We start from the raw sequence: 22,848 nt of genomic DNA, 5'->3' as shown, positions 1-22,848 counted from the left end.
GAGGAACCTGTAGAGCTGATGCTTCAGGACAGAGTTCGAGTTGAAGTCAGTAACCTCCAAAAAGAAAGAGAAAACCTGTGGAAGGACTTTCGCACGTTGCAAGGTTCCCTCAGATCCCAATTTGTACCACTAAAAAGGTATGAGGAAGAACAGGAAGAATTCAGCATATCTCTGGCTGCAATGAAGAATTAATTAGCTGAGAAAGCACAACAATACTTAATTCTCCAGGAAACAACTAACAAATATAAAATAGAAATGGGAGAACTGAAGAATCAGCTTCATGGAAGCCAGGAAGCTTTAAAAATAGAGACCTGAGTTTTCAAAGGAGCTGACAGATGAGGAAATGCTGGAAGGTTCAACCACTGAGTTCACTCAAGTTGAGCTCATACCTGAGCCTAGTCTGGCCAATATGGAAGTTGAAGAGGAAGCCGAGATTAAAGTCAGCGCTACCAAGAAGAAAGCCCATCAAAAGAAGACATGTAGGAAGAAAAAGCGGAATTACTGACAATGCCCTAATTTTTTTTTTACACAATAGGCAGCTGATCATTCTGTGTTAAATTTAGCCTTGTCCAACATCCTGATTCCTCAAAGCCTGCCTGACCGTTGTCTTTCTTACTGTTGAACTAGGAGGGGCAGCATGAGTGCATGTGATGGGGCCCAAAAGAGAGTGAAAACATTCCTATTGGAGTCAACACCACAGATAGAAGCAACTCTTCTTGCTTTGGAAGTACCTGTAGGATCTGTTGAGTCTGAGAGAGTCAAAGAGGCAAACTTACAGGTTCCTACTGGGGAGCTTAGTGGACAAATAACTCCTGAGAGAGGGGCCTCAGATAAACTATCCAAAGTCATAGAACTACGACGGTCGACACGTTTGAAGAAGCCTCCCAAGAGACTGCATTTATAAATAGTTTATTTGTGTAAATAGTTAATATATTGTGAAAATTGTAAATTGTATTTTCAAGTAAAGGGGTAGGGATGTGGTAATCTGAGGCGCAATAGCCCTTTAAGAGAATGTGAGCAGATTGGCCATGTGACTATATGACCCAATTGCTGTGTAGCACAGGCTACAACATTAAGGGTAGTTTAGAGTAGGGTCTGGTTGGAGAAGCATGCATCATGTTAGTAGTCTGTTATCTGAGTAAATAAACAGTGTGTGCTTCATCTTATATTGGTCTCTGTGTCTGCAGCATATTGTTGCCAACTCACCAGCCATTAGGTAGGCATGCAACCGTGTTCACGAGCAAAGCAACCCAACTATAGGATATAACAGTAGGAGTGTCAGTAATCAGAGGATGCAAATTTAAAATAATTGGCAAAAGTACCATAAGAACATTAGAAATAGGAACAGCAGTAGGCCATTCAGCCCTTTGTGCCCACTCTGCCATTCAGGGGGATCTTCTATGTTCCATTTTCCTGCACTATCCCCGTGTCCCTTGATGTTTTTTAAAATGTAAAAATCTATTGATCTCAGTGTTGGACATATTCAATGACTGAGCCTCCACAGCCCCCTGGGACAGAGAATTCCAAAGATTCGCCACCCTCTGGGTGAAGAAATTCCTCCTCATCTCAGTTCTAAATGACCTGCCCCCTTATTCTGAGGCTGTGTCCCCTGGTTCTAGACACCCCACCTACCTCCCCCCCAGCCAGGGGAGGCATCCTTCCTGCATTAACCCTGTCAACACCTGTAAGAATTTTGTATGTTTGAATGAGATCACCTCTCATTCCTCTCAACTGCAGAGAATACAGGCCCAGTCTATTTAATCTTTCCTCGTAGGACAATCCCTCTATCCCAGGAATTATTTTAGTGAAGCTTTGTTCCATTCCTTCTATGGCAAGTATATCTTTCTGTCAGTGAGGAGACCAAAATTGTGCACACAGTACTCCAGGCGTGGCCTCTATATAATTGCAGTAAGACATCTTTACTCCTGTACTCAAGTCCTCTTGGAATAATGCCCAACACACCGTACCATGAGGGAAATTAGGTGATTTTGTTTTATTCACTGAGAGATTACAATTTGGAATTTGCTGCCTGAAAGGGCATTGGAAACAGATTCAGAAGTAACTTGCAAACTCCATGATACCCTCCTTCACTCCTCAATCACTCCCAACACCACATCCCACTCCCACAGCACCTTTCCATGCAAATGCAGGAGCTGTAACACCTGTCCTTCTATCTCCTCTTTCCTCATTGTTCAAAGCCCCAAACACCCCTTCCAGGTGAAGCAAAAATTTACTCGTACTTCTTTCAATTTATACTGTATCCAGTGCTCACAGTGTAGTCCCGTCTACACTGAGGGAGACCAAACGCAGATTGGGTGACCACTTTGCAGAGTATCTCCATTCAGTCCGTAAGCATGGCCCCGAGCTTCCGCAGGCCTGTCATTTTAATTCTTGATCTTGCTCTTGTGCTGACATCTCTATCCTTGGCCTGCTGCACTGTTCCAGTGAAGCTCAACATAAGCTTGAGGAACAGCACTCATCTTTCAGTTAGGTACTTTACAGCCTTCTGGATTCAACCTTGCATTTGACAATTTCAAACTGCAAACTCTGTCCACCTATTTTGTTTCCTGTTCTCTGCATACTTTGGTTTTTTCTCTTATTTTCACTTTCAGACAAGTAGCACACTTACATCTTTTGTCTCTGTTTCTTTTCTTGCCCTGTCACTATCCCTTTGGCTTTTTAAGACCAACCCTTCTGTCATTCAATCTCTTCTGTCTTCCACCCTATCACAGACCCTTTTGCCCTTGCTCCAGCTACCCCTTGCTCAAAACCTATTACATTTCTAACTTTCTTCAGTTCTGATGAAAGGCCATTGACCTGAAACGTTAACTCTGTTTCTCTCTCCACAGATGCTGCCTGAACTGCTGAGTATTTCCAACATATTGTGTTTTTACTTTTAATTGGAAATCCCGCTATCGGGGAAAGACCAGGGAGGAGTTGGACTTTCAAAGAGGTGGCACAGGCATAATGGGTTGAATGGCTTCCAATGCTGTATGATTCTATGATTATTTACAGATTCACAGTAAATTGATTATACCCATGTTGCTTGACAGGAATGCCAATCAAGAATTGGGCATTGAGGCCTTCCCACACATTCCACAACATCAAAGATTTTCAAGAGCCTTTTAAACCTTCCCCATTTCATGATTTTTATCTGTTGAGACAAATGTATAAAACCTTAGCAGGCTGGACTGATTATTTTTAAACTCATCAAAATTAAGTTTAACATTAAACAGTTTAAAGTTATGGGCAAGTTTGTGAAAAGCTTTGCCAAAGATACTAAGCATATTTTGTTTGCCATAATGTAAGAATTTTGTCAAAGCAGTTCTTTGGAGGAGCGGAAGGGATTTTTTGTGACATTTTTGGCAAATGCGCACAGTGCATTTTTTCCTGTTTTGTAAAGGACTGATGGGACACAGAGACGAGAACATTTTATTACTGGTTAGACAATTTAACAGCTGTCGGAATCATTAGTAGGCTGGATAAGGTAGTATTTCCGCCTTGCTGCCACTCTGATCTTTCTGTCCATGGCCTGCTATAGTGTTCCATTGAAGCTCAATGCAAGCTCGAGGAATAGCACCTCACCTTTTGCCTCGGCACTTCACAGCCTTCTGAACATAAGAACATAGGAACATAGGAGCAGGAGTGGGCCATTCGGCCCCTTGAGCCTGCTCTGCCATTCAAACAGATCATGGTTGATCATCTACCTTTATGCCATTTTCCCTCACTATCCCCATATCCCTTGATGTCATTCGTATCCAGAAATCTGTCAATTTCTGTCTTGAACATGCTCATTCACTGAGCTTCCTCAGTCTCTGGGGTAGAGAATTCCACAGATTCACCACCCTCTGAGTGAAGAAATTCCTCCTCATCTCAATCTTAAATGGCCTGACCCTTATTCTGAGACTGTGTCCCCTGGTTCTAGACTCACCAGCCAGGGGAAACATCCTATCCACATCTACCCTGTCACACCCTATACGAATTTTCTAAGTTTCAGTGAGATCACCTCTCATTCTTCGCAACTCTGGAGAATACAGGCCCAGTTTCCTCAATCTCTCCTTATAAGACAATCCCACCATCCCAGGGGTTAGTCTAGTGAACATCCATTGCACCCCCTCTATGGCAATTACATCCTTCCTGAGGTAAAGAGACCAAAACTATACACAATACTTCAGGTGCAGTTTTACCAAGACTTTACGCAATTGCAGCAAGACATCTTTACTCCTATACTCAAATCCCCTTGCGATGAAGGCCGACATACCATTTGCCTTCCTAATTGCTTGCTGTACCTCTATGTTAGCTTTTAGTGACTCATGAACAAGGCATCCAGGTCCCTTTGAACCTCAACACTTTTCCAATGTCCCACCTAATAAGAAATATTCTGCATTTCTGTTTTTTCTCCTAAGTGGATAACTTCACACTTATTCACATTGCATTCCATCTGCCATGTTTTAGCCCACTGACTTAGCCTTTCCAGATCCACTTGAAGCCTTCTTGCATGCCCCTCAACTGACATTCCCACCTAGTTTTGTGTCATCAACAAACTTGGAACTATTACAATTCATCCCCACATCCAAATCTTTGATGTAAACTGTAAGCAGCTGTGGCCCCAGCACTGATTGTTATGGTACCCCACTAGTAACAGCCTGAAATCCTGAGAATGATCCGTTTATCGATATAAGACAAAAAATAAAAAATACCTGGAAAAACCCAGCAGGTCTGGTAGCATCGGCGGAGAAGAGTACAGTTGATGTTTCGAGTCCTCATGACCCTTCAACAGAACTAAGTAAAAATAGGAGAGGGGTGAAATATAAGCTGGTTTAAGGGTGGGTGTTGGGGGGGGGGTGCTTAAACCAGCTTATATTTCACCCCTTTCCTATTTTTACTTAGTTCTGTTGAAGGGTCATGAGGACTCGAAACGTCAACTGTGCTCTTCTCCGCCGATGCTGCTAGACCTGCTGAGTTTTTCCAGGTATTTTTTATTTTTTGTTTTGGATTTCCAGCATCCGCAGTTTTTTGTTTTTATCTCTGCATTTACCGATATTCTCTGTTTTCTGTCAATTAACCAATTCTCAATCCATACCAGTATATTACCCCTAATCCCATGTGCTTTAATTTTTTTTGTCAATCACCTGTGTGGGGCCATATCAAAAGCCTTTTGAAAATCCAAAGACACCACTGGTTCTCCTTTATCAATGCTGCAAGTAGCATCCAAAAAAAACTGCAACAGGTTTGTCAAACATGATTTCTTTTTCACAAATTTATGGTGATTCCGCACAATCATATCCTCATTTCTTGGTGTCCAGTTATTACATCCTTTATAATAGATTCTAAGATTTTCCCTACTACTGACGTCAAGCTAACAGGTCTATAGTTTTCCATTTTCTCTCTTTCTTCCCCTTCTTAAATACTGGGGTTACATTTACTACTTTCCAGCCTGCAGGAACTTTTCCAGAATCTATAGGATTTTGAAAGATAACCACTAAAATGCATCCACTATCTCAATAGCCACCTCCTTCAACACTCTGGGGTGTAGCAACCTTCAATCCAATTAATTTTTTGAATACTACTGCTTTACTAATTTCTCTTGGTTCCTCAATTTCACAAGTCCCTTGGTTCCCTAGTATTTCAGGGAGACTTTCTGTATCTTCCTCTGTGAGCACGTGAAGGGTGAGGGTTTAAGCTAACGTGGCAGGGGGATGGAAACCTGGGCAGGGAGACACAAGAGAGCGAAACAGAAATGAAAGACAGAAAAGCAGAAAGCAAAATGAGAGGCAGAGGTAACAAGGACTAGCAGCAAATAGGGTCATGGTACAAAAAAGTTGAGTAAAAATGTTAAAAAGGCAAGTCTAAAGGCACTGTATCTGAATGCATGGAGCATTCGCAATAAGGTAAATGAATTAACAGCTCAAAAAGATGTAAACGGGTATAGTATGATTGCGATTGTGGAGACATGGCTGCAGGGTGACCAAGGCTGGGAACTGAATATCCAAGGGTATTCGATATTTAGCAAGGACAGGCAAAAAGAAAAATGAGGTGGGGCAGTGTTGTTGGTTATGGATGAAATCAGTGCAATAGAGAGAAAGGATATTGGCCCAGAAAATCTAGATGTAGAATCATCTAGGTGGAGCTAAGAAGCAACAAGGGGCAGAAAACCTTAGTGAGAGTTGTCTATAGGTCTCCAAACAGCAGTGATGAGGTAGGGGACAGTATTAAACAGGAAATTAGAGATGCATGTAACAAGGGTGCTACAGTAATCATGGGTGACTTTAATCTACATATAGACTGGGCGAACCAAATTAGCAATAATACTGTGGGAGATGAATTCCTGGAATGTGTATGAGATGGTTTTTAAGACCAATATGTTGCTGAACTGACTAAGGAATAGGCTACCATTGATTTGGTATTGTGCAATGAGAGGGGGTTAATTAATAATCTTCTTGTGCGGGGTCCTTTAGGGAACAGTGACCATAACATGATAGAATTCTTCATTAGGATGGAAAGTGAAGTAGTCCAATCCAAAACTAGGTTCCTATTTATTGGAGTTCTTTGAAGAAGGAGCATGTGGCATAGATAAAGGGGAGCTGGTGGATATCCTGTACTTAAATTTCCTGAAGACTGTCACATCAAAGGTTATTGTGGAAAGTAAAAGCTCATTGTGAAGGGGGTAACATACTAGTATAGATAGAAGATTAGCTAGCTTACAGGAAATAGAGAGTAGGCATAAATGGGTCATTTTCTGGTTGGCAAGATGTAATGAGTAGAGTGCCACAGGGATCAGTGCTGGGGCCTCAACTTTTTACAATTTATATAAATGACTTGGATGAAGGGGCAGAAGGAATGGTTGCTAAATTTGCTGATGATACAAAGATAGGTCGGAAAGTCAGTTGTGTAGAGAACATAAGGAGGCTGCAAAAGGACATAGATAGGTTAAGCGATAGGTTAAGGGCAAAGATCTGGCAAAAGAAGTACAATGTGGGAAAATGTGAAATTGTCCATTTTGGCAAGAAGAATAAAAAAGAATCATATTATCTAAATGTTTAGAGATTGCAGAGCTCTGAAATGCAGAGGGATCTGGATGTCCTCGTGCATGAATCGTGAGGATAAAAGTTTATTGGGAGCAGGCAGAAATGTGGAGTTGAGGTTGCAATTTGATCAACCATGATCTTATTGAATGGTGGAGCAGGTCCAAAGGGCCAAGTGGCCCACTCCTGCTCCTATTTCCTACTTTCGTATGGAAGAACAGATGTGTTTTTTATATTTCAAAGCCAATGGCCGGTTGATCAACAAATCCCAGGTGCAGGGAGCTGTACTTTGTTTGGTCCTTCACTTGAGCTGTCCCCCCACCGTGGTTCACAACTCCTCTGAAGTGCCATGAACAATGCCTCTTAATGGAAAGGACCCAACTCCTTCGAAACCGCAGGGGGAGGGCTTTGACTTGTCCAACTCTGCAATGGCAGGCAGCATGGTTGGGAGTGGTGTGTGCAGGATGGCTACCTACACCCTTATCCCACGCTGGTAATAATTCAATAATTTGTACACAAATACACCCAGGTCTCTGTTTCTGCACTCCCTTTAGAATTGTGCTTTTTAATTTACATTGCCTCTCCTTGCTTTTTCCTACTAAAATGTATCACTTCACACTTCCCTGCATCAAATTTAATCTGCTACGCGTTCCCCCATTCCACTAGTCTATGTGTTCTTGAAGTCTATCACTATCCTCCTCACAGTTCACAGTACTTCTAAATTTTGTTGCATGTGCAGATTTTGAAATTGTGCCCTGTACATCTAAGTCTAGGTCATTAAAATATACCAAGAGAAGCAGGAGTCCTTATACCAACTCATGGGGCAGAATTTTGCCTTTGGCATGCAGGCTCGGCAGGGGCAATCGGGAAGCCAACCGCCGCACGCAATCGGACCTGGAAAGCAATTTCATGTGAGTGGCAGCACTCAGCGTTGCCTGAGCGGGCAGGGGAGGAGGGCGAGTGTGACCTTGGCGCATGCATGCGAGTGCCGCTACATAATCTCCCTGAGGTAAAGAGCTGCCTCAGGCAGATGGAGTGATTTCAAAAAAATATTAAAACATTTTATAAATGTCATGAAACATATCCCCTCATGTCACATGAGCAGGGATGTGTTATTAATGAAAAAATAAAGTCTTTATTTGATTTTTATTCGCTTTTTGAAACCTCAACCCAACCATGGATGAGGCTTCCAAAAAAGGCGCTTGGTCTTTTCACCTCTCCACCAACCGTAAGGTTGGACTGGCAGCGAAAAATTTCTTTTAATTAACTTTTTAATGGCCTTAATAGGCCTTTTAATTTTCGGCGGGAGCGCTGCCAATTCCGGCGCACCCGCCGACCGAAATATCACGCGAGTGCGCAATGTTGACATGACGCATACCCAACGTCATTGCATGTCATTTTATGCTCAGTTGGGTTGGGCGTGTGACTGCCTACCGAGCTAAAACTTTTACCCATGGGGAACCCCACTATATACCTTCCTCCAGTCCGAAAAGCAACCATTCACTACGACTCTCTCTTTCCTGTCAGGTAATTCAGAGAACTTCTTATACATAGCCCCCATGTTCCTTTTATAACATGGACTCTAACTTTGCTGTTATGTGGCACTTTATAAAACTCTTTTGGGAAGTCCATGTACACCGCATCAATAGCATTACCCTCATCAACCTTCTGTTACTTCATCAAAAAACTCAATCAAGCTAGTTAACCATGATTTGCCTTAAACAAATCTGTGCTGGATTTCCTTAATTAGTTGATATTTGTCTAAGTGACTATTAATTTAGTCACGAGTTATTGTTTCTCAAAGTTTTTCCACCATTGAGGTTAAACTGACTGGCCTGTAGTTGCTGGGTTGATCCTTACAAACTCTTTTTGAGCAAGGGTATAACATTTGCAATTCTCCTTTGGCAAACCCCTGTATCAAAAGAGGATTGGAAAATTATGGCTGCTGCATCCTCAATCTTCATCCTTACATCTCAGTATCCTTGACTATTTTGTTGCGACCGGGTGAGGAAGAGTGAGCTGGCTCCCCTTCTATTCAGCCTCCTCTGTTGGTTACAACAAAAGGTTTTAAAACTTCTTCTTAGTAAATACCTTTCCAACCCAAATGTATTTATTTGGTAATAAGGAGCTAATCACACCATGTTTCCTTGAGTCAAAGAAATAGTGAGTTTATTAGTTACTAAACCCGAGAAAAATAATAAAGATATGATGACATACACACACCGATCAGAGGTAAGGAAGTTAGCGTCCAATAAAAAGTTAAAAGAATATACGAATAAGTCCTTTGCTTGTCTTTGAGGCATAGATTGTTGTATGAGGCAGCCGTTTGAAGTTAGTTGGTTTCCTGTAGAGTTTTGGAGTTGACTTGGTTCAGGTCTGCACTTTGTTGAAGACATTCTTTTAGCTTCAAAGAGAGAGAGAGGGAGAGAGAGAGGGAGGGAAAGGAAAAGAGATCACAGAATCACAGAATCTTAATGGCACAGAAGGAGGCCATTCAGCCCATCATGTCTGCACCGCCTCTCCAAATGAGCATTATGGCTGAGTGCCATTGCCCTGCCTTTTCCCCTTACCCCTGCACATTGTTTCTATTCAAATAATCATCCTATATCCTCTTGAATGCCTCTAATTGAACCTGCCTCCACCACACTTCCAGGCAGTGCATTCTAGGCCTGAACCGCTCGTTGTGTGAAAACGTTTTTTCTCATGTCACACTTGCTTCTTTCACAAATCACTTTAAATCTGTGCCCTCTCGTTCTTGATCCTTTTATGAGTGGGGACAGTTTCTCCCTATCTACTCTATCCAGTCTCCTCATGATTTTGAACATCTCTATCAAATCTCCTCTGAGCCTTTTTCTCTCCAAGGAGAACAGTCTCAATCTCTCCAACCTATCCTTCATTGGCTGAGGTTTTTCATCACTGGAGCCATTCTTGTAAACCTCTTCTGCATTCTCTTCAATGTGTTCACATCCTCCCTACAATATGGTGCCCAGAACAAACAAGTGTCTTATATAAATTCAGCATAACCTCCCTGCTCTTGTACTCTATGCCCTTATTGATAAAGTCCAGGATGCTATATGCTTTATTAACTGCTCTCTCCACTTATATGCCACCTTCAATGATCTTTTCACATATACACCCAAGTCTTTCTGCTCCTGCAACCCCTTCAAAATTTCACCCCTTATTTTATATTGTCTGTCCATGTTCTTCCTACCAAAATGCATCACCTCACACTCCTTTACTGCTCTCTTCCAGCAGTGTTATAGATGACCGTGACATTTCTTTTTTCTTCTCCTTCTTCTGACTCTGCTTGGCAGGACCAGTTTTAAAACACCTGTCTGTATATCCCAAGAAAATAATTTGGTTAGCATGTCTTGTAGTCATTGTTGCAGAGCAGGCAATCTAATTTTTTGATCTTTTCATTTCCAAAACCTTTGACAGATTTCAAGATAGAAATCAGCAGGGGATGAAGTTATTTCATCCTCCACAGGCAATTTTGAATGTCTGATGAGTATGTGGCTGGTTAGCAATTCCAATTGTCTTGATAGAATGGCTGTTGATTAAAGTCTAGCACTTTGTATTTGAATGCCTTCCTTTCAAGAGAATCCCTGTTTGAAGTGGGCCTTGACACTTGCCCCCCCTGCTGCTTCCCACCCCCATTGCTCACACCCCCCCAGGTGTGAGATTACATGCAACAGGCCTGCAGTGCAATTGATATAGAAATTTTCCAGGGAAGTGGTCGCCTTATAGTATTAGACTTCATGTGATTTATGGCAGCCATTTTTGATCAGTGTCTCTTAAACTTTTTTTAAAAAACAGGCCATCTTTAAACAGTTCAATGTGCCTGTGGTTAGCTGGTAAAGTTGTAGGTAGATTTCACTCAGTTACAGTTTCCTATTATTGCGACAACACTCGATCCAGTCCTGGTCACTTATCAACTTTAAGTGCAGCTAGCCTTTCTATCACCTCCTCTTTATTGACTTTTAGCCTGTCCAGTATCTCAATTCCCTCCTCTTTCACTAGGTCTTTGGAAGCATCTTCTTTCTTAGTAAAGACAGATGTAAAGTAGTCTTTTAGTACCCAACCATGCCCTCTGACTCCATGAGTAAATCTGTTTTATCATCCCTAATTGGCCCCATTCCTCCTCTTATTATTTAGAAGCCTGCAGTAGACTTTTGAACTCCCTTTTATGTTAGCCGCCAATCTCTTCTCATTCTCACTATTTGTTGCTTCTATTTCTTTTCTCACTCCCCCTCAGAACTTTGTATATTCATTCTGGTTCTCATTTGCATTGTCAACCTGAAATCAGTCCTACATTATTATAATTACCATGGTCCTTTAATATGTCATGATTTAGTTTATGATGTAAAGAAAAACTGTAATTGCGGGGAATGTGAAAAAAGTCAAAAATGTTGGAAACTCAAGGTTTTCATGGTGAGAAAGATAAAATTGAGTAAGTCGATTTTATGGTTGCACCATGTAAAATGAGCAGTTGTTACTTTAAAAGAGTCCCTTTGAAAAAATTGGTAGCCCTTGACCTTTCGGACAATGTCTGGAGGAATGATTGCAACAAGTGAAAGAGGTAGTCATATATAGTGAAGGATGGGAATGTGGGTCGAATCTTACTGCCGATTGGTTAGGCTGTTGTGTTCGTAATAGGTCGTACATGTTAACATTCTTACTGCTAATTGGTTGACTGTGCAGAATAGATGGTAATGTGTTTCTTGCATAAGAGTAGCCAGATGTCATTGATGAGAAGTCTTGGGGGAATGGTGTTAAACATAAAAACTGACTGTAAAAGCTTTTATAAATATGTGAAGAGAAAAAGATAAGCGAAGACAAATACAGGTCCCTTACAGTCAGAAACGGGGGAAATTATAATGGGGAATAAAGAAATGGCAGAATAATTGAACTCATATTTTGGTTCTGCCTTCACAAAAGAGGACACAAATAATTTCCCAGAAATGTTAGGGAACCAAGGGTCTAGTGAGAGGGAGGAATTGAAGAAAATTAGTATTAGTAAAAATATGGTGCTAGAGAAATTAATGGGGTTAAAGGCTGAAAAATCCCCAGGGCCTGATAATCTACATCCTAGAGTACTAAAGGAATTGGCCCTCGAAATATTGGGTGTATTGGTGGTCATCTTCCAAAATTCTGTAAACCCTGGAGCAGCTCCTACAGATTGGAGGGTGGCAAATGTAACCCCACTATTTAAAAAAGGAGGGAGAGAAAAAACAGAGAATAACAGATCAGTTAGCTGAACATCAGTAGAGGGGAAAATGCTAGAGTCTATTATAAAATATATGGTAACAGGACACTTGGAAAGCATTAACGGGATTAGACAAAGCCAGCATCGGTTTATGCTTAACTAATCTACTAGAGTTTTTTGAGTATGTAACTAGTAAAGTAGATAAGGGAGAACCAGTGGATGTGGTGCATTTAGATTTCAAGAAGGCTTTTGATAAGGTCCCACATAAGAGGCTAGTAGGCAAAATTAAAGCACATGGGATCGGGGTAATATTCTGGCATGAACTGAGACTTGGTTGACAGCCTGGAAACAGAGAGTGGGAATAAATGGATCTTTTTCTGGATGGCAGGCAATGACTAGTGGTGTACCTCAGGGATCAGTGCTTGGGGCTCCAGCTATTCACAATATATATAAATGACTTGGATGGGGGAACCAAATGCAATATTTCCAAGTTTGCTGATGACACAAAGGTGGGCAGGGTTGTGAGGAGGATGCAAGGAGGCTTCAGGATGAGTTAGGCAAGTTGTGTGTGGGAAAATGCATGGCAGATGCAGTATAATATGGATAAATGTGAAGTTACACGCTTCAGTGTGAAAAGTAGAAAGACAGAGTATCATTTAAATAGTGATATATTGGGAAATGTGGATGTACAAAGGGATCTGGGTGTCCTTGTACACCAGTCAATGAAAGTAAACAGGCAGGTGCAGCAAGGAATTATGAAGGCAAATGGTATGTTGGCCTTCATTGCAATAGGATTTGTGTTCAGAAGTAGTGATATCTTACTACAGTTATACAGGGCCTTGGTGAGACCACAGTTTTGCATGCAGTTTTGGTCTCCCTACCTAAGAAAGTATATACTTGCCATAGAGGGAGTGCAGCGAAGGTTCACTGGACTGATACCAGGGATGGCAGGACTGTCGTATGAGGAGAGGTTGGTTTGACTGGGCCTTTATTCACTAGAGTTTAGAAGGAGGAGCGAAGATCTGATTGAAATGTATAAAATTCTAACAGGACTAGACAGACTGGATGCAGGGAGGATGCTTCCCCTGGTTGAGGGGTCTGGAACCAGCGACCACAGTCTCAAAATACAGGACAGGCCATTTAGGACTGAGATGAGGAAAAATTTCTTCACTCAGAGAGCGGTCAACCTGTGGAATTCTCTACCACAGAAGGCTATGGAGATGGGTCACTGTGTATATTCAAGAAAGAAATTGATACATTTTTGGATATTAGGGGCATCAAGGGGTATGAGGAGAAAGCAGGAAAGTGTTGTTGAAATAGAGGATCAGCCATGATCATATTGAATGGTGGAGCAGGCTCAAAGGGCCAACTGGCCGAGTTCTGCTCCTAGTTTCTATGTTTCTATGTGGTGTTGGTAGATCTCCATGGCTTCCCTGATGTGTCTTGTGTACCAGTGCATGATGGATAAGTCTAGAGTTGGACCATTGGATGTAGTGGTACATCACATCTACTGTAACCCCGCTAACACTGACAGTTACCTGAACTAATTCAGCACAGTTGACCAATCAGCAGCATGTACTGACCTATTACAAAATAGCCTGAAATCAGCAGTAAGATCCTGCCCATATTCCCATCCTCCATTACGAATAGTTGCGTCTTTCACCTGTTCTAGCCATTCTTCCAGATGAGGGGCGGAGTATACTGCCTGAAACATTGAGGCCTATCAGTTCTTCTAAGGAACTCTTCTAAGGTAACAACTGCTCTTTCCAGAGAAATTTTACATGGTTACTGTAAAATCATCTTACTCAATGCTGTAAATGTACAGGCAGTTTTCTGTATTTGAGAGTTAAACAGGGGTGATTTCCGTGAGTTTCTGACAAGTCACCATCAGAGCGTCAGCAGAATTCGGCAAACAGCCCTAGACTCGCCGAATGTTATGGTGGAAGATTGGAAGAAGCCTGTAGGAAATTCAGCTCCTTACAGTTTAGTGCATTGGGTCAGTTGTCAGCAGTGGCTCAGTGGGTAGTGCTCTCGCCTCCAAGTCAGAAGGTCATAGGCTCAAATCCCACTCACAGAGTTGTGTACTTGCAGTGTTGTACTGAGTAAACACTTCCCTGTTGGAGGGGAAGTACTAAAAGAGTGTTGTACTGTCAGAGGAGTAGCACTGAGAGTGTGCTGCATCTTTGAAGGGAATATTGAGGGAATGGTGGGGGGGGCAGAACCAAGGGAGTGTGGCAATTTTGAAGATGCTGTACTAAGGAGTGCTGCTCTGTTGGAGGGGCTGTATGGAGTGAGCACCAAAGGGCAGTACTGAAGGAATGCTGTACTGTTGAGGAGTCAGTACTGAGGGTGTGCTGCCCTGTCAGAGAATCAGTACCGAGGGAGTGCTGCACTGTCGGAGGTGCTGTCTTTCATATACAAACTAAGGCCTTGTTGGACCACCACTATTTTGAAGAAGAGTCGAGGAATTTTCACTAGTGTCCTGCCCAATATTCATCCCTCAACTACCATTAATGAGGCAGATTATCTGGCTGTTATCACATTGTTGTTTGTGGGAACTTGTGTGCAAATCAGCTGCCATTTTTCATGCATTACAACATCACTGTATGTCAAAAGTATTTCATTTGCTGTAAAGCTCCTTGGCACATCCTGAGGTTGTGAAAGATGCTATGTAAGTCAAAGTCTTCCTTTCTTTGACCGTCAATTTCAGTTAGTAATTTATTTCTAAAATGACTGGCAATAAATTTATAGTAATTGCAGCAATATCAAATTCTGCTACTGAAAATATTTCTGATAATATATGGTTAAATGTGTACAGGTAATTCTGGCAGAAGACCCAGTCTTTATCAGATTCTAGTTAAAATGTTACGTGACTGAGTCTTCAGGCATCTGTCTCAGCCTGCAAGAACTTGAATAAAGGGACAATTTATGAAGAATTACGTTCCTCTAACTTTCTGGCTGAAAATGCATTAAATAGTTGTCTAATCTTGTTTTACCAACTATTTATACAGTAGTGTGGTTTATAATAGAGAAAGAATATTGCTGAAAAGAGAGACATGTTGCTGAAGCTTTTCACCTTGTACTCATCAGGACAAATGCAAGAATGCCAAATTTCAAACGATCACAACCATTTACACTGCAGGAGAAAAGGGGTGCTGATTACAGCAAGTCGACTCTAATGGGCTGAAGTGCTGTCATGGAGAAAGCGATGGGGAGCTATAAGCTACTCAAGCTCCTTGGTAATTCAAAAGAAAGGTGCAAGATTTGAACAGATTCCTTTTGTTTGCAGTGTAAAAGAGCCACATTACGAGCATGACTGATTACCTTAAATTGGTTGTTAGTGTAGCTATTAGCATAATCAGGTTTGCTTAGCAAGTGCTACCCAATTGTGGAATCACAACTAACAACAGATCTTTTGCTTTGGGTCTTGCAAGTGCGCGCCAGTTGAATATAGTCTGCACTCTGCCTATTATGGACAACTGAAGCAGCATGCTGTATGATTTGATCAGGCAATCGCTGGGACTTACTGCCTACGTACCAGGCATCAGAAAGCATCTACAGTTAGATGTGATTCCTCAAAAGAGATGATATAAAATAATGGGCACACTTCTGAAGAGGGTACAGGGGAGAGGGACCAAGGTGTACATGTGCATAAGTCAATGAAGGTGGCAGCACAGGTTGAGAGTGCAGTTAACAAAGCATACAGTATTCTAGGCTTTATCAATAGAGGCATAGACTACAAAAGCAAGGAAGTTACTTCAAATTTGTATCGAACACTAGCTCATCTTCAACTGGATTGCATTCTCGAGAAGATGTGTAGGCATTAGAGAGAGTGCAGAAAGATTTATGAAAATGTTTGCAGGGATGTGAAACTTCAGTTACGTAGATAGATTGGAGAAGTTCGGACTGTTTCCCTTGGAGAATAGAAGGCTGAGAGGAGATTTGATGGAGGTATACAAAATCATGAGGGATCTGGACAGAGTGAGTATGGAGAAACTGTTCTCAATGGTTGAAGGATTGAGAGCTAGAGGGCACAGATTTAAGATAATTGGCAAAAGAAACAATGGAGACATGAGGAAAAACTTTTCCATGCTGTGAGTGGTTGGGATCTGGAATGCACTTCAGACAGTGTCACAGAGGGAGGTTCAATTGAGGCATTGTAAGAGGGAATTGATTCATTATCTGCAAGGGAAAAATATGCAGGACTATGGGTAGAAGGCACTAGGTAAATTGCTCCCTCGGAGAGCCAGATCAGACATGACAGGCTGAATGGCCTCCTCCTGTACTGTAACCATTCTGTGATTCATAGTCCTGCAAATTTATCCTGTATCTCAATTTATTTCTTCTGAGTCTCTTGTAAGATGTCTGTGTGGCTGCTCTGAATAAAGGTAATAGGAGGTGTGTTTCAGATCAGAGGCCTGAAAGCCTGATACCTTTAGAAAATGGAGAAAATCTCCAGGCCCATGTTCTTCATTTTATTTTCCCTGTAGTAATGTGCAGTAAGAACTAATTTTATGTTGTTTTGTTCAGTTATTATCACTGACTCCCTTATGTACCTCTTGAGGTCTCCAGTGGTTAGATAAAGATCAGAGCCATTTTAAATTTTGTTCCAAGTTTAACAAGCTGTGGAAAATACAATGTGTAGGACATTTAGCAAATACTTGTTTTCTGGCAGTCTCAATCCAGTCTTAATTGGACTAGCAGCCGAAAATTATCCTTACTTTGGTACAGAAAGGTTTTGTTTACAAATTTATGTTTCTGGCACAAAACCCTGTGCATCTGTTGAGTGTGATGGAATACTCTCTACTTGCCTGGATGCGTGCAGCTCCCACAACACTCAAGAAACTTGACACCATCCAGGACAAAGCAGCCCGCTTGATTGGCACCCCATCCACAAACATTCACTCCCACCACCACTGATGCACAGTAGTAGCAGTGTGTACTATCTACAATATGCACTGCAGCAACTCACCAATGTTCCTTAGACAGTGCCTTCCAAACACATGACCACTACCACCTAGAAGGACATGGGCAGCAGATAGATGGGAAGACCACCATCTAGAATTTCCCCTCCAAGTCACTCACCATCCTGATTTGGAAATATATCGCTGTTCCTTCACTGTCGCTGGGTCAAAATCCTGAAACTCCCTTTCTAACAACACTGTGCGTGTACCCATACCACATGGACTGCAGCAGTTCAAGAAGGCAGCTCACCATCACCTTCTCAAGGATACCTAGGGATGGGCAATAAACACTGGCCCAGCCAGCAAAGCCCACATTCCATGAATGAATTTTTAAAAATCATACCTTGGTTCCCAATATTTAGTCCCAGTAAAGTTCCATGGCAGGAGTGCAAATCTATAAAATATACCTTGAGAACTGTAATCTGACTGAGAGAGGGTATAAAATGACTGGTCAAGAAAATGGAAAATTCACATGTTGGTGCAGTTGGAGTACTTCTCTGAGGTTGGTGATGAGGTACATTTTTGAGATGCAATAGTAAATCTTTTCCTTACATCTAATCTAAGGCGCCAACCGGCTTACTCCTGTATTTATATCCTATGTCCCTATGTTTCCAAGCAGATTCAACTGCAGATAATTGTAAGTCCATCAGGAAACTGACAGGATGAAATGCAAACCCCTGAGTATTTTAACCTTTATTGAGGCTCCTCATTCACTGACCCAATACTGAGTCACACTAGGGCTCCTCACTCACTGACCCAGTGTTGAGTCATACTGGGGCTCCACACTCACTGAACCAGTGCTAAGTCACACTGGGGCTGCTCACTCACGGACCCAGTACTGTACCACACTGGGGTTCCTCAGTCACTGACCCAATACTGAGTCACACTGGGGCTCCTCAGTCTCTGACCCAGTACTGAGTCACACTGGGGCTCCTCAGTCTCTGACCCAGTACTGAGTCACACTGGGGCACCTCACTCACTCACCAGTAATGAGTCACACTGGGGTACTCAGTCACTCACCCAGTGCCGAGTCGCACTGGGGCTCCTCACTCACTCACCCAGTGCCGAGTCACACTGGGGCTCCTCACTCACTCACCCAGTGCAGTGTCACACTGGGGTTCCTCAGTCACTGACACAGTGCTGGGTCACACTGGAGCTCCTCACTCACTGACCCAGTACTGAGTTGCACTGGAGCACCTCACTCACTGACCCAGTACTGAGTCACACTGGGGCTCCTCACTCACTCACCCAGTGCTGTGTCACACTGGGGTTCCTCAGTCACTGACCCAGTGCTGAGTCACACTGGGGTTCCTCAGTCTCTGACCCAGTACTGAGTCACACTGGGGCTCCTCACTCACTCACCCAGTGCCGAGTCACACTGGGGCTCCTCACTCACTCACCCAGTGCTGTGTCACACTGGAGCTCCTCACTCACTCACTCAGTACTGAGTCAGAGTGGGGCTCCTCACTCACTCACCCAGTACTGAGTCACACCGGGGTTCCTTACTCATTGACCCAGTACTGAGTCACACTGGGTCTCCTCACTCACTCACCCAGTACTGAGTCACAGTGGAAATCCTCACTCACTGACGATATCCATGTTTACTCTCCATTGAGGTTAGTATTGGATGGGATGTGAAACGAAAGTTACATCTGGTTCTATCGGACTCCCACCCAGTAATTTCTGTTAGAATGACCTCCATAGGAGGCTTTTCAGATAACTAAACTCTACTTGTACAATGCTGACTTTTATTTTTTACACCAAAAAGTCCTAATTTGTTTCATCCATCATTATCTCATTAGAAATTCTATTAGTAACATGTTTTACTCCTCTCCATGTGTTTTGTCTCTGAAGCTAAACTTTCCAAACTCCTGAAAGCTTGCTAAGGTAGTCTGATTGAAAGCAGATGTAGTAGCGGCGGGCCAAGGACTGCAGCTTCAGCATTGTTTTTATGATATGCTTTGGTACAATTCACTGCTGTTGTGCTGATTTTTTTGCTGCTGTTGATTGCTGTGAACTGAGACACAGGTATCATTTCTACGTTGTACCCAATCTGTCAACCCTGTATTCAGGCCATGTCTTGTTTCTGCTGATCATGGGCTTCCTCGCTTTCAGTTGCAATCACAGTCAGGCTGCTGTTAACTTGGTTGAAATGCTTTGGTAGTCACCTCATCTGGTGATGATTTCACTGTATAAGATATTCTCTGATCACCCTGTGCAACTACGTGGCAAACACTTTTTGTGCGAGGGTTCACTCTGTTCGATAGGAAGCAAAAAAGAATTCTAAGCTCCTTGGAATCTCACTCCTCCATCACATGTCCAGTGAGCCCTGCTGGGAAAATGCCAGCGTCTGTGGCGTACCCCTCTGTCAATAATGCATTGCCTCTGCTCAGATGGATAATGTAGCAGAGGGCTTCCCAACCTGTGGAACCAAAAATCTAAAGGATTTTGCAAAGTATTTGCAACACAGTTCAATTTGATTGGGCATGTGCACATCAGAATTTTGTGTGCGTTGATAGTCTGCTGCAGTCACAAGGGGAGTAATTCCAAAGGTGATTATGGAGCTGATTTGTGCTGAGCTGAAATTGCTGCAGCCTGAAGCCTAATCCTGATGTTCTTTCTTTGCCAAGATGATCTTGGAGCAGAGCATTTGCATGTCAGAAAAAGCACAACTCGAAGTTCAGTGATGGTTTTTTAGTTTTATCATCAAATGTATAAATATCAATAGGTTATGAAAGTCACATTACAAGCTTTCAAATTACTTCTTGTTAGTTACAAGAGTTCTTCTGTCACTTCCAGCCTTCCAGTTATAGCATAGTTCCTATAAAGATTGCATATAGTTCCAGTTGAGATGAGCTCCAGTGAATTTGATCACCCAGGGTTTATATTGGCAGCTGCCCAGTTTTAGTTGAAGTGTAGACGGTATTAAATTACCAGCACATTGCCTTTACTGAGCTTTCTTTTCCTACAACTGGAGATTTCAATCAGGTGATTATACTGGTTCATTGTAATTCCCTTACTTCACAGAGTCGAGACCTCAAGAGGTAAAGGCTTTTAATTCCAAACTAGAAATGCAGTAAATCACTCCATACTGTTTACTCTTCACATAGATAAATTTCCAGCCATCGTATGAACAGGACTATAAACACAATACAGACAGTAATCTTCTGCTAGGAATAGCAATGCCAAGGCTAGTAATATATGCGTAGTGGAATCTAACATTGTGTAAATATGCACACTGAAGCCATAAACAAAGGGCTAGGCCCATTTTTGGGTGCAGGGTGTTATTATCCAAAAAGTCAGTTGATGAAGGATAGAAATGGAGCCAATCTTCTTTACACGCTCTTATATTTATTATCATTACAACCATACATCTCCTAACCCAACAACCACAGTTTCAATAGAGATCAAAGAGAATCACCAGTCAGTGCCCACTGCCTGCAAAAAATTAATTAATCACAATTAATATGCATTTAACACCTGGGTTGCAGGTCGCACCCTGCCTGTGCCTGTTGCCATTGAGGCAGGCAGCACATGAACTTGGTCCTGTCTCCTCATTTACCTCATTGTAATGTTAGTGTGAACAGGGGCCGTGCTGCTGATTGCCTGAGCACTCAGCAGGAGACTGATAGCATATGGTGAAGAAAGCCTGCGCTTCATAAAAGCAGTCTACACCTCCAACTAAAGACCGTCTGCACCTCTATCTAAATGCAACCTGCATCTCCACCTAAAGGCAGCCTGCACCTCTGCCTAAAGGCAGTCTGCATGTTATGTTCCTTCTATCGGGTCGCTTTGCTTAGCGAACACGGTTGCACACCTATCTACTAGTGAGTGAGTTGGTAGACAAGATACTGCAGACACAGAGACCAATGTAAGATGAAGCACATGCTGTTCATTAACACAAGTAACAGAACACTAACACGTGTGCTGCTCAAACCAGATCCTGTTTTAAACTCAGAGATAAAAACAAAAAACTGCGGATGCTTGAAATCCAAAACAAAAACAGAATTACCTGGAAAAACTCAGCAGGTCTGGCAGCATCGGTGGAGAAGAACTGTGGAAGGGTCATGAGGACTCGAAACGTCAACTCTTTTCTTCTCCGCCGATGCTGCCAGACCTGCTGAGTTTTTCCAGGTAATTCTGTTTTTGTCCTGTTTTAAACTACTGATTAACATTGTGGCCTGTACTACACAGCAATTGGGTAATACAGTCACGTGGTTAATCTGCTTACATTCTCTTAAAGGTGTATTGCACCTCAGATTATCACATCCTTTCCTCCTTACTCAAAAGTACAACTGACAACTTTACTATATATCAACTATTTACATAAATAAACTATTTACAAATTCAGTCTCTCTGGAGGCTTCTTCAAATGTGTCGAACGTTGTAGTTCTACAACTTCAAATGGTTTATCCGAGGCCTCCCTCTCAGGAGTTATCTTTCCACTAGACCCTCCAGTATGGACCAGTAAGTTTGTTTCTTTGACTCTTGCAGGCTCAAACAGATCCTACAGGTACCTCCAAACCAAGTGGAGATCCTTCTACATGTGGTGTAGACTCAAATGGGAATGTTTGGTGCATCCTTTCTTGTAGATCTGTTTCCCTTTTCCTGAGGTGATCTATGAGTCTCCTCATTATCCAGCCTTCGACCGATATGTGATAGGAAAGGGGTCCTGTCAAGCACTAACTTCACTTGAGAGACATTTGGGCCCATCTCCAAAGTTCTTTGCAAAAACAGTGTCTCCAACAGTGAAGTTTCTTTCATGACTATGGTAATCGTGTCCATTGTTCTGGGCCTCCTGACTTCTCTCTACCATCCCCCCCCAACCACCTGGCCTTATGAGACTCAAAAGTGCCCTGAGGTGTCTCTTCATCAATAACTCGGTGGGGCCAATACCGGTGGTAGTGTGTGGCGTAGTCCTACAGCTGAGTGGGAAATGTGATAATCTAGTTACAATAGTTTTTTTCATCCTGGACTTGAAGGTCAGGACTGCCCCCTCGGCCAAACCATTGGATGCAGGGTGGTATGGTGAGGTCTTAGCCTGTGTTATGCCATTGCAAATTGTAAATCTTTGGAATTCTCTGCGGGTGAATGACGTTCCATTATCAGATACAATTGCCTCTGGTGACCCATGTATCACAGAAATCTGATGCAATCTGTCTGTGGTGGTGGCAGATGTGGGTGATCTCATCTCGTATACATCCATCCACTTCAAGTGAGCTTGCACACAAACAGGGGAGAGAGCACGTCCTGAGTGGGGCACAGCCAGATTGGTATTCGGAATTCAGTGCAAAGTGGGAATTCGGTCCATAGGGGACGAGGTGCTCTTTGCATTTTTTCCTTGCGATCCAACTTCTTAAATCTTCAGAGCGTACTGCAGCAGGAGAGGCTACAAGGGAAAGGAATCACTGGTAAATAGTGGGTAAGGTATTTACTACTTTAAGTTTTAGTTATAGTTTGCTTATAGTTTAAGGTCTTTTTGTGTTTTACAGTTTGTATATTCTACAGTAACGAGGATCAAGAAAGAAGGGTCCTAGAGTAATTGAATTAAAAGGTTTAATTTAAAGGGATAAGTCATGGCAGGAGCACTCAAAGCCGTGGTGTGCTCCTCGTGCTCCATGTGGGAAGCCGGGGACATTTCCAGTGCCCGGGA

General features: G+C 42.5%; 1 protein-coding gene and 1 long non-coding RNA gene across 2 annotated transcripts in view; one reads left to right on the top strand and one right to left on the bottom strand.

The window, feature by feature from the left end:
* Positions 1–22,848, top strand: part of LOC121279009 (laminin subunit alpha-3-like) — a 509,546-nt gene that overhangs the window by 56,597 nt on the left and 430,101 nt on the right. The gene's annotated exons all lie outside the window — the stretch shown is intronic.
* Positions 21,352–22,848, bottom strand: part of LOC121279010 — a 37,278-nt gene continuing 35,781 nt past the window's right edge. Inside the window, exon 3 of the long non-coding RNA XR_005943312.1 lies at positions 21,352–22,584. This is a non-coding gene — a long non-coding RNA (uncharacterized LOC121279010). The remainder of the gene's footprint in view (positions 22,585–22,848) is intronic.

Source organism: Carcharodon carcharias, chromosome 6, assembly GCF_017639515.1.
Source record: "Carcharodon carcharias isolate sCarCar2 chromosome 6, sCarCar2.pri, whole genome shotgun sequence".
Classification (NCBI taxonomy): domain Eukaryota; kingdom Metazoa; phylum Chordata; class Chondrichthyes; order Lamniformes; family Lamnidae; genus Carcharodon; species Carcharodon carcharias.
The sequence above is the reverse complement of the archived record's forward strand: the minus strand, read 5'-3'. Positions and strand labels throughout refer to the sequence as shown.